At 40.5% G+C, this 17,578-nt stretch overlaps 1 long non-coding RNA gene across 1 annotated transcript in view; it reads left to right on the top strand.

Annotated features, from left to right (window-relative positions):
- The first annotated feature begins 795 nt into the window (after positions 1-795).
- LOC134355971 (uncharacterized) overlaps positions 796-17,578 on the top strand; it is a 107,538-nt gene continuing 90,755 nt past the window's right edge. Inside the window, exons 1-2 of the long non-coding RNA XR_010020237.1 lie at positions 796-835; positions 15,945-16,054. This is a non-coding gene — a long non-coding RNA (uncharacterized LOC134355971). The remainder of the gene's footprint in view (positions 836-15,944; positions 16,055-17,578) is intronic.

Genomic DNA, 17,578 nt, shown 5'->3' with positions numbered 1-17,578 from the left:
ACCAGTTCTTATATGCTTGTCTGTAGGAACACAAATCAAACCAATATTCACAGATCTAAGATTACAAATTGAGGATGTAAGGAGACAGACGTCCCAAAATGTACAGGGGTGTTCGATTATTCAGAGCCTTATATAGGTATTTTACAATTGATCCTAAAGGACACAGGCAGCCAGTGTAATGAGGCCAAAAATCAGTGAAATGAGCTCAGATTTTCTGTTTTGAGTTACAATTCTTGCTGCTACATTTTGAACAAGCTGCAGCCGATTTATATATTTCTTAGGCAGTCCTGTAAAGTGTACGTTACAGTAATCTAATGGGCTAAAAGCAAAAACGTGTATCAATTTTTCTGCATCTTGAGAAATCGAACTCTTGCAATGAAAGAATGCAGTATTAGGAATATGGTTAATATGTGCTTTGAAATTTAGCTCACAGTCAATAATGACTCCTAATTTTTTTTACTTCTGGCTTGATTTGTGAGGCCAGATGATCAAGTTCATTTCTAAAATTCCCACTTTTTTATTGCTACTAATAACCAAAACTTCTGTTTTCTCCCTTATTTAGTTTTAGGAAATTTGAACTCATCTATTCTGTAATGCTAAAAAGACACTGGAGCAGAGGGTTTAGAGCTTCAGTATCATCTGGCATATTAGACAAATACAATTTCATGTTGGCTGATTAGCTGTGGTAATTGACCTCGTGTTTTGAAATAATCTGAGCGAATGCGAGCATGTAGAATGCAAACAACAATGGGCCAAGAATTGATCCTTCTGGCACACCATACATTATATCATGTATTTTGGATTCACAATCACCACAGCTAACAAAGAATATACGGTATGTATAAATAAAATTAAATAAGTACTGAAAAAAGAGAGCAAAAAAAGAAACAAAATATTGAGGTAATGTACATGGGTTCATTATCCATTCAGATAGCTGATGGTGGAGGGGAAGAAACTGTTCTTAAAACATTGAAAGTGTATCTTCAGACTCCTGTACCTCCTCCTTCATGGTAGTGATAAGAGCAGGCATGCCCTGGGTGATGGAATTCCTTAAAAATGGATGCTGCCTTTTTGAGTCATCATCTTTTGAAGGTGCCATGGATGTTGGGGAGGTTAGTGATGATGGAACTAGCTGAATTTACAGCTTTCTGCAGCTTTTTCTTACCTTGTGCAGTGGCTTCTCTATACCAGACGGTAGAATGCTCTCCATGGTTCATCTGTAAAAATTTGTTACATCTTTAGTGATAAACACAGAATCTTCAAACTCCTAAGAAAATAACGCTGCTGTTTGTGCCTTCTTTGTAATTACATCAGTATTTTGGACCCAGGATAGATCTTCAGAGATGCTAACACCCAGGAACTTAAAACTGCTCACCCTTTCCACTGCTGATCCCTCGGAAAGGACTGGTGTGTGTTCCCTTGACTTCCCCTTCCTGAAGTCCACAATCAATTCCTTGGTCTTACTGATGTTGAGTGCGAGGTTGTTGTTTCAACATCACTCAACCAACTGATCTATCTCACCCCTGTATGCCTCATCATTACCATTTGAAATTCTGCCAACAATAGTTGTGTCATCGGCAAAGTTATAGATGGTGTTTGAGTTGTGCCAAGCCAAACAGTCATGGGCGTAGAGAGAGAGTAGAACAATGGACTAGGAACCACCCCATGGATACCGTACTATTTCTGCACTACCTAATTAATTATCTTATTATATAAATAATTACTGTATTTCTGTCAGGCTCCTTCTGCTGACATTTCCCTGCCTCCACCCAGCTAATAGGATTCATCTGCCACTCATTCTGGACTCATCACCTGCAGCCTATTTAACCTTAGTTCTCATTCACATTCCTTGTTCACTCACCAAAACAGCCAGCCCAATCAGGTGTTTCTGGCTTTTATTCTCCCTGCCTAAAGTTTACCTTGTTGCCTGATGTGTTTCTGTTCTCTCTTGTTTTGTGGTCCCTTGTGGCTTGTAATTTTGTGGTCTATTATTGAAGTTACTGTTTACTGCTAAGTAGCCTCCAATGTTCTGCTTTTGAGTCAAGACTGTCTTACATTTCCTGACAGAATGTGTGAACCATCAACTGACCCAGCAGAGTACGCTCATCTAAAGGAAGTTGTCTGCTGACACGATTACTATACAGAGGCAGCAGGAAACCATTAACCATCTGCCTGCCTCTCTCATCCAACTCTCAGCCTCTATGCAGCAATTCCATGCCAGACAACCTCCTCCTTCTGAACCCAGGTTCCCGTCCCCAAATGCTGCAACATATTGCCAGATCAATGTCACAACTTCCTGTTTCAGTGTTTATTACACTTCGAGCACCAACCGACTCTGTATTCCACAGAACAGGCCAAGAGCACTTTCCTCATCTCTCTCTTGACAGGGCAAGCTCTGACCTGGGCTGCTGCTAATGGGAAAAATAAAACCACCATTTTCAAGAAATATGAGAAATTCACCACTGAGATACAGTGGGTTTTTGACTATGTGGGAAGTGGAAGTGAGGCAGTGGATATGGTACTTCTCCTGCGACAAGACTCACACTCTGTACTGGATTACACTGTGGAATTCAGGACCCTCGTGGCTGGAATGCGGATAAACCTCTGGCCCATCACCATCACGGCCTCTCAGAGTGCTTGAAAGATGAGCTGTCTTTCTAGGAGATGCCCACCGACCTCGAAACCCTCATCACTTTGGTTCTCTGTCCCGAAAAGTGTCTTATGCAACAACTCTCCAGATCATCAGCCAGACCCCCAATTCTGTTTCCAGAACCATTTCAGCCTGCAGGACCCTGTTTACCAATGCCTCCAGAACCAATGCCTCCAACTTGTGTGCCTACTGCAGAGCAGTGGACCGCCAATTCATCAAATGCCTTCTGCATTCAGGAAACTCCATCTTCAGGTAGAGAGGAAGGGTCTCCAATCTAACAAGCTCCCTTTGGCCCCTCCTTTCAGCATCATAGCTGGTCCCACTCCCTCTGTCCTCCACCAACTCCATCAGCTATAAACCTACAGGAGGCTCCAGTGAATTCCAGTGCAGCAGACAACATTTTGGATCAGACTCTATGTGTGCAGTTTGGTCTTCCTACCAACTCTATCTCTCTTCACTTCAACATCACATCCACCAATGGATGTCTATTGCGGTCCGGGACAGTGAGACCATGTACAAATGAGCGTCAGGGAGCACCGCAAATCCGTCCATTTCCTGCAGATAGACTCACCCATCAATCCTCTGTTCCTCAGTTACTTCTAGCTCTCCTCTCATGACCCTCACTTGTTCTGTCTGGTTCATTGCTTAGTTGCGGACCAATTCTCCAAGGCAGCCCAGTTCATTACCCACTCCAAGCTTCCATCAGCCACTGAGATCCATCATGTAGTTTGCATCCACAGTTTCCTCAGGACGTTGTGTCGTACCGGGGCCCATAATTAGTCTCCTGCTTCTGGTGAACCTTCTGCTCCCTCCTCTGCACTTCCGTAAGTAAGTCCTCTGCCTAAAATCTGCAAATCAACGGTCAGTCAGAAAGAGCCAATCAACAAATGGAGAAGTTTCTACGATGCTTAGCCTCCTCTAACCCTTCCACATGGGAGCAGAATCTCCTCTGGGTTGAGCTGTTCCACAATCTAAACACTTCCTTTGCCACAGGTATGTCACCCTTTGAAGAGCCTCATGGCTACCAACTCCTGTTGCTCCCCATGGAGATGGTCACAGTGAAGGTGTTGTCTGCCCAGGTCTTGGTTTTCCACAGCTGGAATACATGGAGGAGGGCACAGAGGGACATCCAAGTTGACAGCTGCAGTTAGGAGTATTGTGAGCAGTTTGGGGCCCCTCATCTTAGAGAGGATGTGCTGAAACTGGAGAGAGTTCAAAAGCAGTTCACAAAAATGATTCCAGGTTTGAACAACTTGTCATATGAAGAGCTTTTGATGGCACTGAAATTCAGAAGAATGAGGGGTGACCTCATTGAAAAATATCGAATGGTGAAAGGCCTTGATAGAGTAGGTGTGGAGAGGATGTTTCCTATCGTGGGAGAGTTAAGGCCAGAGGACACAGCTTCAGAATAGCCAAAGAGTGGGGAATCTGCAGAATTTGTTTCCACAGGCAGCAGTGGTGGCCAACTCTGTATGTGTATTTAAGGCAGAGATTGATAGATTATTGATTGGACAGGGCATGAAGGGAAATGGGGAGAAAGCGGGAACTGGGGAGAAAGCAGGAAATTGGGACTGAGAGGAAAAATAGATTAGCCATGATGAAATGGTGGAGCAGGCTCAATGGGCCAACTGTCCTAATTCTACTCCCATTTCTTCTCCTATGTTCTATGGTTTTATGGTCTTACTGACACCAGGCCAGCCACTGTCAATGCCCAGCCAGAATTGGGGATTGTGTGTCTGGCTGTACCCCTAAGATCTGCCCTGCACAGCGACTTCCACAAGCTCTTGGCCTGGTTCATTGGTCCCAACAGACCACCCATCACATCAGTCCAGTCACTTACCATCTCCAGCTGCCACTGTTGCTTAGGATCATGCCTACCTTCTACGTGCGCTATCCGAAGCCCATTGTTTGCAGAGCACTCACCCCACCTGTGTCTGTACCTCCAGAACCTAGGATGTTGGAGGTTGATCCGGTGTACATGGTTTACTGGCTGTAAGATTCACATCACCGTAGATGGTGTCTGATCACATCACCCATCACCCAGTGTCTGATAGACTGGGAAGGGTACAAGCAGAGGAGAGATCTTGGGCACTGTCCAGTTACATTTTGGATCCATTGTTCATCAGTGAGTTCCACCGGACCAATCCAGATCATTCTGGCCATCAGGGGCCCACCATGAATATGGGTTTTTTCAGACTTGCTCCCGCTGTCATGTCCTAGCCTGTACATGCAGGCATCTCTCAGATTCTGGCCAGCTAATAGGGTTCACCTGCAGCTCATTGCAGACTCATCAACTGCAGCCTAATTGACCCCAGTTCTCATCCACAGTCCACGTTCACTCATTGAACTAACTGGCCTCAACCAATTGCTCCCAATCTTCACTCTCCCTGCTTAAAGTTTACCTTTTTGCCTGTTGTGTTTAGTTGCTGTTTTCCCTTGTTTTGTGGCCCCTCTTGGCTTCTTATTTTGTAGTCTATTATTAAAGTTATCATTTAATGCTCACATCACCACTCCACATCACTGATCTACATTATCAGCAGACATCTCCTACCAATTAGTAGCCACCCTGAAATGAAGTGGATGTAGAAAATGCTCACATACAGAACTCATCATCACTGCTACTACAACACCCATGGTCACACAACAACTGCACCTTAAGGAAGTGGAATCCCCTTCAGATGGGCATTAAGGCAAAGTTAGCAAGTGATGGTCAAAAGATCACATGACTGCTGACAATGCCACCTGCATCATGATGAAGCCTATAGTTGTAGATAAATACTTGGCTTTTTAGTTGGAAAGAAAAAAAATAACACAGAGACAACACTCATGGAAAACTACAAGTACCACCAACATAGGAGGAACCAGATATGTGGAAATTTATTTCCATTGTGACCTTCACAACAAATTGGAACATGGTCATTCTCCTGCCCTATATTTATGCTGTGAATGATACAGGTTGCAGATTTCACCGAGGAAAGACTTAACAATGTCCTCTTACTGAGATTCAGGTTAGAGAATTGGTTACTAAACAATCCTACTGAAAGCCTTTTCCCCCTTCCTCATCTTCCACCCTTTCCTGAATACTTACTTACCTCTACCCGGGCTCCCACTTATGCTGTCGTTTCATGTTAGTGATCATTGAATGCTATAATTAGTAAGTCAAAGTAAAATATATTATTAAAGTACTAATATGCTGCCTTGAGATTAATTTCCTTGCAGAGAAATACAATAGAATTTCCTAAGAGCTATGCATACGCAAGGACTGACAAATAAACAATGCTCAAAAGATGATAAATTGTGCAAATTAAAAGAAATACCAAGAACATGAGTTGTAGACCTTGAAAATGACTGTGATGGGATCAGTTCAGAGTTTTGGTGAGTGAAGCTATACACACTGGTGCAGGGACCTGATAGTTGTAGTGTAATAACTGTTCCTAAACCTGGTGGTGTGGGACCTAAGACTTCTGTACCTCCTGCCCGATGGCAGTAACGAGTCAGATGCTGCTTTCTTGTGGAAGCATTCCTTATAGATGTACTCAATGGTGGAGAGGGCTTTGCCTGAGATGGACTGGCTGTTTCCAGCACTATATGTAGCCTTTACCATTCATGGGCATTGGTGTTTCCATACCAGGCCATGATGCTACCAGTTAGGATACTCTCCATTGTGCACCTATTGAAGTTTGGCAAAGTTTTAGGTGACATGCAGAATCTATGCGAGCTATTAAGAAAGTAGAGGCAATATTGTGCTTTCTTTGTGATGACATTTAAGTGCCAATACAGATTCTCTGATATGATAATGCTAAAAAAATTTACTAACCCTCTACAGCTCCGATCTCCTAATGAGGACTGGCTCATGAACTTCTGGCTTCTTCCTTCTGTAGTTCATAATCGGCTCTTTGACACAACTATTGGTGGTTTTATAGAGAGCAAGCAAGACTCTCTGAGCTTACAGCAGGATACAGGCCACATGTAAATTGAGTGGAGTATTTGCAAATGGATTTTAATATCAACAAGTGTGAGGTGATGCATTTTTGGCAAATTAAATTGGTATGGGACGTACAGTCTGTTGTCAATAGTAGAGCACTGTTGATAAAAATGAACTTCTTCAGGTTCAAGTCCACAGCTCCTGAAAAATGGTTATTGAAGAAGGGTATGCATATTTAGCTACATAGATTAGGGCACAGAGTAGCAGATTTGAGACATCATGTTGCAACTCTGGTTAGGCACAATACTTGTGGGTTGCTGTAGTCACTACACTATAGGGCAGATGTGTTTGGCCTAGAGGAGATGAAAAGAATATTCAGTAGGATATTGCAGGAGTTGGAGGACGTTGGGGAAGATTGGATAGGCTGGGCTTGTTTTCAGTGAAATGAAGAAGGCTGAGGGGTGACTAAGCATATAAAATAGAGGGATTTGGATGGGGTATTCAGTCAGAATCATTTTCCCGTGGTAGAGATGTCAAAAACAAGAGAGGATATGTTTACAGTAAGAGGTAGCAGTCTTAAAGGAAACCTAAGAAGAAAGTTTGTTTTTAACACAGTGAGCGGTTGACATCTAGAATGTCTGCCAGAGGAAGCGATGGAGTCAGCTACCATGATTACATTTAAGACATTCAGACAGAAAATTGGATAGGCAAGAAACTAGAAAGATATGGCCCAAACGCAGGCAAATTAGTATAGATGGGTAAAACAATCAACCTGACATGATAAGCTGAAGGGCCTGGTCATCTGCTAAGTGGTGCAAAACTCTTGAAGCCAGTAAAACACCCTCTGCTGCCATCACAACCTTTACTGGAATATAGAGAAACTGAAAAAAAAAGAAAACACCGAGTAATGCAGATTGTCATCTGAGTGACTCAAAAAGCCATTAATATTCCAATTGGTTTATTATTGTCACTTGTACCAAGATATACAGATTAAATCATTACACAGTCCATTGAGTTGGAATAAGGTAAAACAATAGGAATGTCGTACGAAGTGTAAAACCTACAGAGTGTGTGCAGTACAGGTAAAAAAAAAGTGAAAGATCATAATGAGGTAGATTTTGAGGCCGAAATTCCATCTTAATGTATAAGAGGTCCTTTCAAAAGTCTGATAACAGGAGGTTAGAAGCTGTCCTTGAGCCAGATGGTACATGCTTTCAAGATTTTGTATCTTCAACCTGATGGGAGAGGGGAAAAGGAGAGAATATCTAGGGTGGGCAAGGTCTTTGATTATGCTATCTACTAATCTGAGAGAGAAGTACAGATAGAATCCATAGAGGGGAAGCTACCTCCTGTGATGACCTGTGCTGTGTCCACATGCTCAGCAGTTTCATGTGTCCACATGCTCAGCAGTTGCCACAGATCCTAAACAAATACTTTGAATGGTGCATCAATAAAGATTGGTAACTGTCGGTGAGGATATGCCAAATTTCTTTAGCTTCCTGAGAAAGTATAGAGGTTGGGAGAGCTCTCCTGGCCGTCCGTTCAATGTGATTGGACTAGAATAGGCTACTGGTGATACTCACACTTAGGAACTTGAAGCTGTCGACCCTCTCAACCTCAGCACGGTTGATGTAGACAGAAGCCGGTGCAGCAACCCCTTTTTGAAGTCAATGACCAACTCTTTAGTTTTATTGACATTGTTGTCATCACTGCATGTCACAGAGCTTTCTGTCTTTTTCTTACCAACATGATCCTATCAATATTTGATTATTCTTTTGAAAGCTGCTGGTGGAGGGTCTTCTTGTTGCATAACATATATTCATCCAGACAGATCAGTTGAATCATTAAGCTCTTAATGACCACGCTGGCATCAAATCAGTACTGCTTGTGGACTAATCTCCTTGCTCATCATTCTTCTGGCAGCCATTCATTTCAATGCATGGACGGTCTCTCCAATATGTCATCCAAAACGACGTGTGCAGCAAATGAGTCTGAATGCTCTAGATTCTGCCTTAGATATTTAAGAACACGTGTAATAATTAAACAAAGTCAATTGCTGACTGAAATGTTCTTAGAATCATGTATTAAATAAAAATGCAATCTATAGATCCTAGCAGAAATAAAATCCAGCTCCCATTAAACACTGGAGAGGGACAGAACTGCAGTCAGGGGCAAGAGTTCTCCATTCCGTGATGAATTCTGATCAAGTTGACATAGAAGGGCAGAGGTGTTGATGGAGAGACAACACATTCCCTTAGGTGAAGCCTTACACTGCAGCAGAGCCTCCTATGATGTAACGAAATTGCATGGGGCAGAACAAGCTCTGCCCATAAAACAAATTATAATTGGCGAAGCAATAACACAAGGCATTCAGAAGCATTCAAAGCCTATTTCTCAAACCATTTAAGAGGTGTAAGGAATTTGAAGTAGTTACAAAGGATTTAAAATTCCAAAAAATACTTTAAAACACTCAATAGTAATTCCATAACTGTATTCTCTATCTCCGTATCTTTTTTGACACTGAAGGGGGCTATTTCTGCCGATCAGATCTATGCTGGCTCAAAGAGCAATCCCACTAAATTTCCCTGTATTCTTTTCCTTTTACATTCCCATTCCCCATACTCTACCACCCATCTATATACAGTGCTATTAAAAAGGATTCACCTCCTTGGTAGTTTTCATGTTTTATTGTTCTACAACATTGAATCACAGTGAATTTAACTTGGTTTGTTTGACACTGATCAACAGAAAAAGACCCTTTCCTGCCAAAGTGAAAAGAGATCTCTACAAAGTGATTTAAATTAATTACAAATACAAAACACAAAATAATTGATTGTATGAATATTCACCCCCCTTTAACATGACACACATTAACATGATCACTGGTGCAGCCAATTGATTTTAAAAGTCACATAATTAGTTAAATGGAGATCTGTTTTTTGAAACCAAGGTGCAGTCAAGGTGTTTTAATTGATTATAGTAAAAACACATCTGTATCTTGAAGGTCCATCTGTTGGTGAGTCAGTATCTTGGCTAAAACTACACCATGAAGACAAAAGCACACTCCAAACAACTTCACAAAAAGGTTATTTAAAAGCACAAGTCAGGAGATGGAATCAAGAAAATTTCCAAGTCACTGAATATCCTTTGGAATACATCAAGAAATAGAAATAATATGGCACAGCTGTCCTCAGACCGTGAAAGAAGGGGACTAGTGAGAGAGGCCACTAAGAGACCTATAACAGCTCTGGAGGAGTTACCAGCTTCAGTGGCTGAGATGGGAGAGACTGTGCATACCACAAATGTTGCCTGGGTCCTTCACCAAACACAGATTTATGGGAGAGTGACAAAGAGAAGACAACTATTGAAAAAACTCACACGAAATCTCAGCTAGAGATTGCCAGAAGGCATGTGGGAGACTCTGAAGTCAGCTTGAAAATGGTTCTTTGGTCTGATGAAACCAAATTTGAGCATTTTGGCCATCAGACTAAATGCTATATTTGCAGTAAGCCAAACACTGCACAAAATAAATGCAACAAAATACAGGGAAATCCTGGAGGAAGACCTAATGCAGTCTGCAAGAGAACTGCAACTTAGGAGAAGATTTGTTTTCCAGCAAGACAATGAGCTCAAGCATAAAACCAAAGCTATACAGGAATGGCTTAAAAACAACAAAGTTAATGTCCTGGAGTGGCCACGTCAGAGTCCAGACCTCAATCCAATTGAAAATTTGTGGCAGGACTTGAAAAGGGCTGTTCACTCACAATCACCATGCAATCTGTCCGAGCTTGGGCAGTTTTGTAAAGAAGAATGAGAAAAAATTGCTGTGTCCAGATGTGTAAAGCTGATAGAGTCCTATCCACACTGACTCAAGACTGTAATTGCTGCCGAAGGTGCATCTACTAAATACTGAATTGAAGGGGATGAATACTTATGCAATCAATTATTTTGTTTTATATTTGTAATTAATTTAGATCACTTTGTAGAGAACTGTTTTCACTTTGACGCGATGAAGTCTTTTCTGTTGATCAGTGTCAAAAAAAGCCAGATTTAATCCACTGTGATTCAATGTTGCAAAACAATAAAACACAAAAACTTTCAAGGGGAGAGAATACTTTTTGTTGGCACTGTATTATGGACAATCTACTGAAGCCAATTAGCTTACCAAATGCTGCCTCTGAACTGCGTAGGATAGTAACCTGACATTCCCCTCCACTGAACTGAAGGACAACCATTCACTATGCCAGGTCCAACTGGGTACAAGTTCCCCAGTGTTGGGCTAGGGAAATACTCCCACTTCCTGCTTCCATGCTGGGATAAAATAGTGAGGCAGATTTAGCAACAAAATGGTGACCAGTGAACACAAATGTACTGTATATAACAGTCAGTAGATATGTGGGTAATTCCTACCATCTTCCCACAAAATTTGGTCACCATTTTGAAATATTTACAAGACAAGTTTCCCCAGGTCACGTTTCCATTTTAACTTGGCAAGATTGGCTTAGCCAGCAGTCAGCACACTTTTTTAAAGGATTTGAAATGTGAACAAGGAAAGGGTGCCTGAAGGATCATCAATTGCCTACTAAATTGCTAGCTTAAGTTTATTAAATGCACTGCACACCTCTTTGCTGACTAGCACTTCAATTACCAAAATTTCTGAACAGCAACCAGCTGAACAGGTGGGAGCAAAGTTATTGCTGAAAGTTGAGAAGACTGCTTAAAATTCCATTCAGTTTCAAATGTCATCATTTGAAGAGGACTTTGGAGGCACATTGGGAGACCATCCAAGACATTTTATCCAGACTTCAGCATTTTATCAAATTGTTACCTAAAGATTGTCTGAGGATTTTGCTGGAAGAAAACAAGTTCTGTTCTGCTTTAACTTACGAAAAGGGATTCTCCCTTATTCTGGAGTAGTAAGGAGAGGAGGAGGCCATGCATAGCAGGAGTAAGGTCAAGAAGGGACAGGAAGATGAACAATGTCCAACATAGAGGGCATCCTTCCTCCTTTGGACACTTTCCACCTAGAGCTGTTGTGTTTTATCTGTGAATTTTTGTGCCATCACACTCAGTCCCTGAAAAATTCCGCTGCATGTCTCCCTGTGCACTCTGTATTTTCAGTGCAGAAAATATCTATATATCACTTTACCAAAACTGTTTCCTAGATGAATGCTGGTAGGTTGATTGGCTGGGAGTTGGATGGATCAGATGGTCCAAAATACTACATTCTGTGTCATTATGAGAAAATAGGGTGCTTATGTAATGCAGTAATGGAATTCAACCACCAATCCCAGTCTATGGGTTAAAACTGACTTTCAGACAGGGCTGCCTTATTAACCCCGTGTGTCTCTTATAAGACTCCCCCTCCATATTTGAAGGTGAGATTAAAGACGGGATTCCCTTAATTTTGAGCGAGAATGTACACTATAGTTCTTGGACAACTCCACATTACATTATGAAGCCAAAAAAAATTTCACTTTCGCTATCAAATAATTAACACCACCATCACCACCACTAAATATGACATTATTAGCAAGTTTCATCTCTTTATCACAAACCTTGATTGCTCCATTGTTTTTGTGTTATTTGACTCCCTCTGTTGGGTGAATCAGAACATCGACCAGATGCAGTGCAATATCATTGCAGGAAACTTTGATTGAACCTATTGATCTCTTCTTTTTCTAATCTAATTCATCAAAAGAACCATTTCACTCCAGTTCCTCAGTTTATAGAACTTAGATCTATCAGTTACTCTCAATTAATATCAAGGGATGACAAAAACTGTTTTGTAAGTCAGGCAGCATCTATAGAGGTGTATAAACAGCTGATATTTTCGTCAAGATTAGGACTTGGCCTAAAATTTCCCCTCTAGAGGTGCTGCCTGACTTGCTAAGCTCCCCCTGTATTTCGGGTGTGTTGCTCAAGATTTTCAGATCTCTTGTGCTTATGACACATTATTCTGATTGCAATAAAATTGAATTGCATGGGTATTGCTTGGAATGATTTCTTCCATTGTGATGGCATTGGGTTGGTGAAACACCCTGGTTTCCTTGGCTGCGTAAGTCTAGGGAAGACAATCTAACCCTGCTAAACTTGTGAGATTGAGACGCAAGCCCACCCAAACCTCCTGTTTGTGTTGATGCTGTGAAATTCGTTACCCTGTTACAAATCAATACTACGAAATAAGAGACAACACACTGCACACGATTAAAGGAAGTATATTGACGAATCTTAACTAAAGGGTTAGTAAAGAATAACAAAAAGAAAAGGGCCTATTCTACTTAAACAGTCAAATGTGCACAAGTTGGAGCTCATCTTGGACTTCTCTGTCACTCACGCACTCAGCCCTTGGCCAACATGGCACACACCACCTTCCAAACGTCGCTTGCAATCCATCTCGAACGAGCAGGTCTCCCACCAGATCATATGCTATGACCCGACGTCCCCAGCATCTTCTCTCTTTATCTCCTCTTGAACTAAAGCCCCAAGCCTAACCTTAGTGTCCCTCACCAGAGAAGCATCCCCTTAATCCGACCATCCTAATTGGATGTCACACATTTCTCCTCTCTCTTCAACAGTAACCCAAAAATAAGCTGAAAACAGGTAGCTCACACAGAACAGCATAACAGTAAAAAATATGAACCAGGGCATTACATTTGATTACAGTGAAGTTCTAAAATCAAATGGAGATCTTAAGCCCTACCCAATATAAATAGCCATGGGTACCCTCACAAAAGAGAGGTTATACTCTAGCTACCCACCCGTCAAAGATTAATTGAATTTCTTGTTTGTACTCCCCAGCGAGTTTAGCTGCCAATACCTACTATTTAAGTGGTGGGTTCCCCTCCCTTACCAAAGAGGAGATACGTCCAACTAACAAAGAAGTTTAAATATAGTTCATTTACTTTAGTGATAATATTTAAATCTAAATAAAATTTGTAGAACACATTTAACACTCACAATGCATTTCTAACTTATAAAAAGAAATCCAAATTTTTCCTGGGCTATTCCTCACAGCCCTGACTGCTCTCTTACAATTATACTGGTTGTTTTCTAACACTTAGGTGACTTCACACACATGTGATGATGTTTTAAATAACTTTTTGCACAGGTGGTCTAAAAGCTTCTGGGAACTGAATTCCCAGAGAACAACAATTAATGCTGTGAAACTGACTCTCTTGATTACACCAACCTTCCAACTATTAATACACCAGCTATTTGATCTGCTGAGTGATAGTATCAATCTCATCTACAAGTTTCCTTGAACTAAATAACTTAGCCAGTGTTGTCCAGCTGGATACAAGCCCAATTAACATAAACCCATTTTCTTACATTGCATCTCTTTTGAGTAGTCAGCTTTGTGCTGTGCTAAGCAACTTGTGCTCTATATAAAATGATGTTTGTTTGCAAAGCTGTCTTTTTAACATCAGACTGATTATTACTTGCAAATTACATTAAGAACTAAAGACTGGCTCCCATTTACAACAAGAAGCTGAACAAAGAATATTAGTTGGATGTTTAGCTTACTCTAAAACAACCCCTTGGTCTCTTAAAAGTGTCAGCTGCTATGTTAGAAAGCTGACCTTGGCAAAAAGACCACCTAGCCCTGAACAGTGAATACCCATCACATCATTATCTTGGGATGAACTTTCTTTACAAAAATTTGTTACCCAGATGACATATGATTACACCATATCCCTCTTCAGCTTGAAGACGAATTGTCAGGCAAATCCGGATCAAGGTCTTGACCACTTGAAAATATACCAACTATATGTATTAGCTTTACTGTCCGCACCTCATACTAATGAAATAAAGAAATAACTGAGACTGCTGAGTTCTCTCTGTTTTTGAATAGAGTTATCGAGTTGTACAGCACAGAAGGTGCTTATTAGTTCTTTGTAGAGTGAGCCTGCTGGTGGCTTCATCCTCATCTTTGCCTGTAACACTGCCAATTATGCCTATCCATTTCCCATTTGAAAGCCCTAACTGACCGCTCCCATGACATCTACAATACATCAGTTCCAAATCATGTCCATCATAGTAGTTTTCCTGGCATTCTCTTTGCATGTTTTACCCTTCCCCGGGAATTTTAAATAATATAATATTTTTCAGCTTTACTGCAGTGTACTTATGCTAGTTGTTGTTTTTCATTCTCTTAATCATTAACTGGACTGAGATCAATTACTTGAACATATGCATTGTTATGAGGTTATTTTTACTTGTACAGTATAACTTGAAACAATATTACTGGTCAGATCTTTATCCGAGTCAGCATCACTTAATTTTTTTTTATTGCTTCTATATGACACCTGCAGGAAGAGATCTCATAAAAAGCAAGGCGTTTTCACATCATATTTATCAGATGATAGGGCAGTACAATTGCTCCTTACAAAATCAAATACCTATTTTACATCATATAATTAATTTCAGTAGATCAGTCTGGAATGTTTTCACCCTCTTTGCCTTGAAATGATATTTTGTAGTTTAATGTCACCTTTCATTTCAAATTTTATTAACACTTCCCGAAAATGTGCTGGAATGCTTCACTACATTAGATAGATACATCAGTTTCTCTTGTTGTTTTGGTAGTCATTGTTGTTTTCAACCAACAAGTAAGCTGTAGGGGAGCAGTTGTTGTTTGCTGCCTGCTATGAACTGTATATTGGATTTTGTTGCACTGCTGCAAGGAAACATGAGTTCTCTCCTTTCACTTGGGTATAAGCAAAGGTGATCACAATGGTAAAAGAGGAAATTAAAGTAGACAAGTTGGAATGGATTCAAATGATAACAGGCAAGCCTGTCACTCTGTGAAAGGCTGGCAGCTTTCTTTCAAATGTTCTGGGGAATGGCAAACTGTGATATACAAGAGGAAGACAACTGACACAAGTCCGATACCTATGGAGTGAAGAAACCAATAGTCACAGGGGTTCTCCTGAGGTGCTGAGAGGAGATGTGTCTGTGTGATTACATTTCATTAAAACTTCCAGCATGTGTGAGAAACTTTGTGTAGTTTTGCACATTGCCGGAGATGTACCACAGTTAAATTATGCTTATTGCCTAGTAAAATATTCTGCTTCTATTGTCCATTTGATTATGTTAAATGACCGAACACTCCACTGATCTCCTCACTGACATTAATATTCTGACAGTTTACTTTTCCTTAGTCAGAGAACATCCTCTTGGGACATGGCTGTTAGAACGATTTACCCAATATCTCTTTTTAAAGGTGAAAGCATGGATAATTTATATTTGCTTTTGATTTTTGGTGAATGCTTCTCAATTAATTGCCACATTTTTAAAGATTAAATTAATTGACTTAAACAAAGTGCAAAAGTAATGTGCATTAATTTTTTTCATCTTAATTCTCAGTGATGTGTGATTCAGAAGAAGACAAATTAGCCTGAAGTCTCCACCCTGACGAAAACTGGATTTTAAATTAGTCCTTACTGCCAGCTCATGTCTCTTCAAGTTTTATCCAGGTGTGTTTCAAGTGTGGGATGCGTTTCTTCCTCCATTCCTTTTCCAGACTCTTAATACTCAAAGATTATTTTTATGACTTCTTTGGACTCCTTAAGTTAGTTTACCAACTTACTTAAATATAAGGTCCTTAATTACTAACATCTTTGCTGAGGTAAGTTAAGTCTTTTCTATTTACCTTGCAAAGGCCTCTCAGAACTTTATACACTTCATTTAATTTTCTTTGTTGCAAAGTAAACAAACCCCAGCCTATATAGTCTCCTTTCATTATCAGCCCTAGCAAGAACTTTATAAAACTCCTCAGCTCCATTTCACATGCTATCACATCCTCATCATTGTGTGTACACAGTCCTCAAACTGTGGTCTAAGGTTTTACATAGTTATGGCATAATCTTCCTCTTCACTTTGGCCATTAAAGTATCCCATGTCTTTACCTGCCTATCCATCTACCTGAGTACCTTCAAGAAATTAAGGACAAGCCCTCTGTAATCCCTTGACATCTCCGAATGCCTACTGCATCTGTGTATTTATCCCCTTCTCTGAATTCAGTACCTCACATTTAGACCATAAGACATAGGAGCAGAAATAAGCCATTTGGCCCTTTGAGTCTGTTCCGCCATTCAATCACAACTGATCCTTTTTTCCCCACTTCATCCCAACTCTCCAGCCTTCTTACTGATGACTGGATAACTGGATAGAATATTACTTGGAGTTCTCTATCTAGCTAAACAGTCCATTGACATTTCCCTCATCAGTCAGTATAATCCACACTCGCATGTGATCATTATCCTACAAATGTCCAGACTCATCTACAAATACATCTGTAGAAATTGTCTCTGGTCAACCTTGATATGGTGCAGTGCCTATGGTAGACAAATGTTGGAGCAGCCTTATGCACATACTATACTGTACTACCATAAAATATTACTGCTCCATAAATCTGTAAAAGGTGTAAATTACCCCAAGAAATATCATCAAATCTACATCTGTTAGAATGATAACAATGACTTTTGCAAACTAAAACCACAAAGCTGTCCACATGAGATATTTTTAATGATAGGTGCCACCAGCAATTGTACATTGATCCTAGAAAGTCTCCTAAGATTCTCTGGTTAGAAAAGAGAAACTCTTAAATTTCACTGATAATGAGCTATCATTACTCAAATTACTCAGAACACTGATTAGGTTTTAAGTAATGAAGAGGCTAACATAATCAATCATAATCTAGGCTCATCTTGTCAATATACATTGAAAGGTGAGGGAGCGCATTAAAGGCCTGGGCAACGTCAGCAGAAATAAGTCTTCCTGTCTGTATGTTTGCAGGGTAAAGCAGAACTCTGCACTCCAGAATCGATCCTGTAAGGTCCCTAAAGGTTGACTAGTGGGAGAACATAAAAAAACTCTTAAACTTAGAGAATGCCGATAATGAGCTTTCATTACTTAAATTGCTGTGAACACTGATTAGGTTTTATCAGGCGAAGAAGACGACAATGATCAATCATAATCCAGCCTCAAGTTGTCGATGT

The sequence above is a fragment of the Mobula hypostoma genome, chromosome 13 (genome assembly GCF_963921235.1).
Source record: "Mobula hypostoma chromosome 13, sMobHyp1.1, whole genome shotgun sequence".
NCBI lineage: Eukaryota > Metazoa > Chordata > Chondrichthyes > Myliobatiformes > Myliobatidae > Mobula > Mobula hypostoma.
This window is presented reverse-complemented; position numbering and strand designations above follow the sequence as displayed.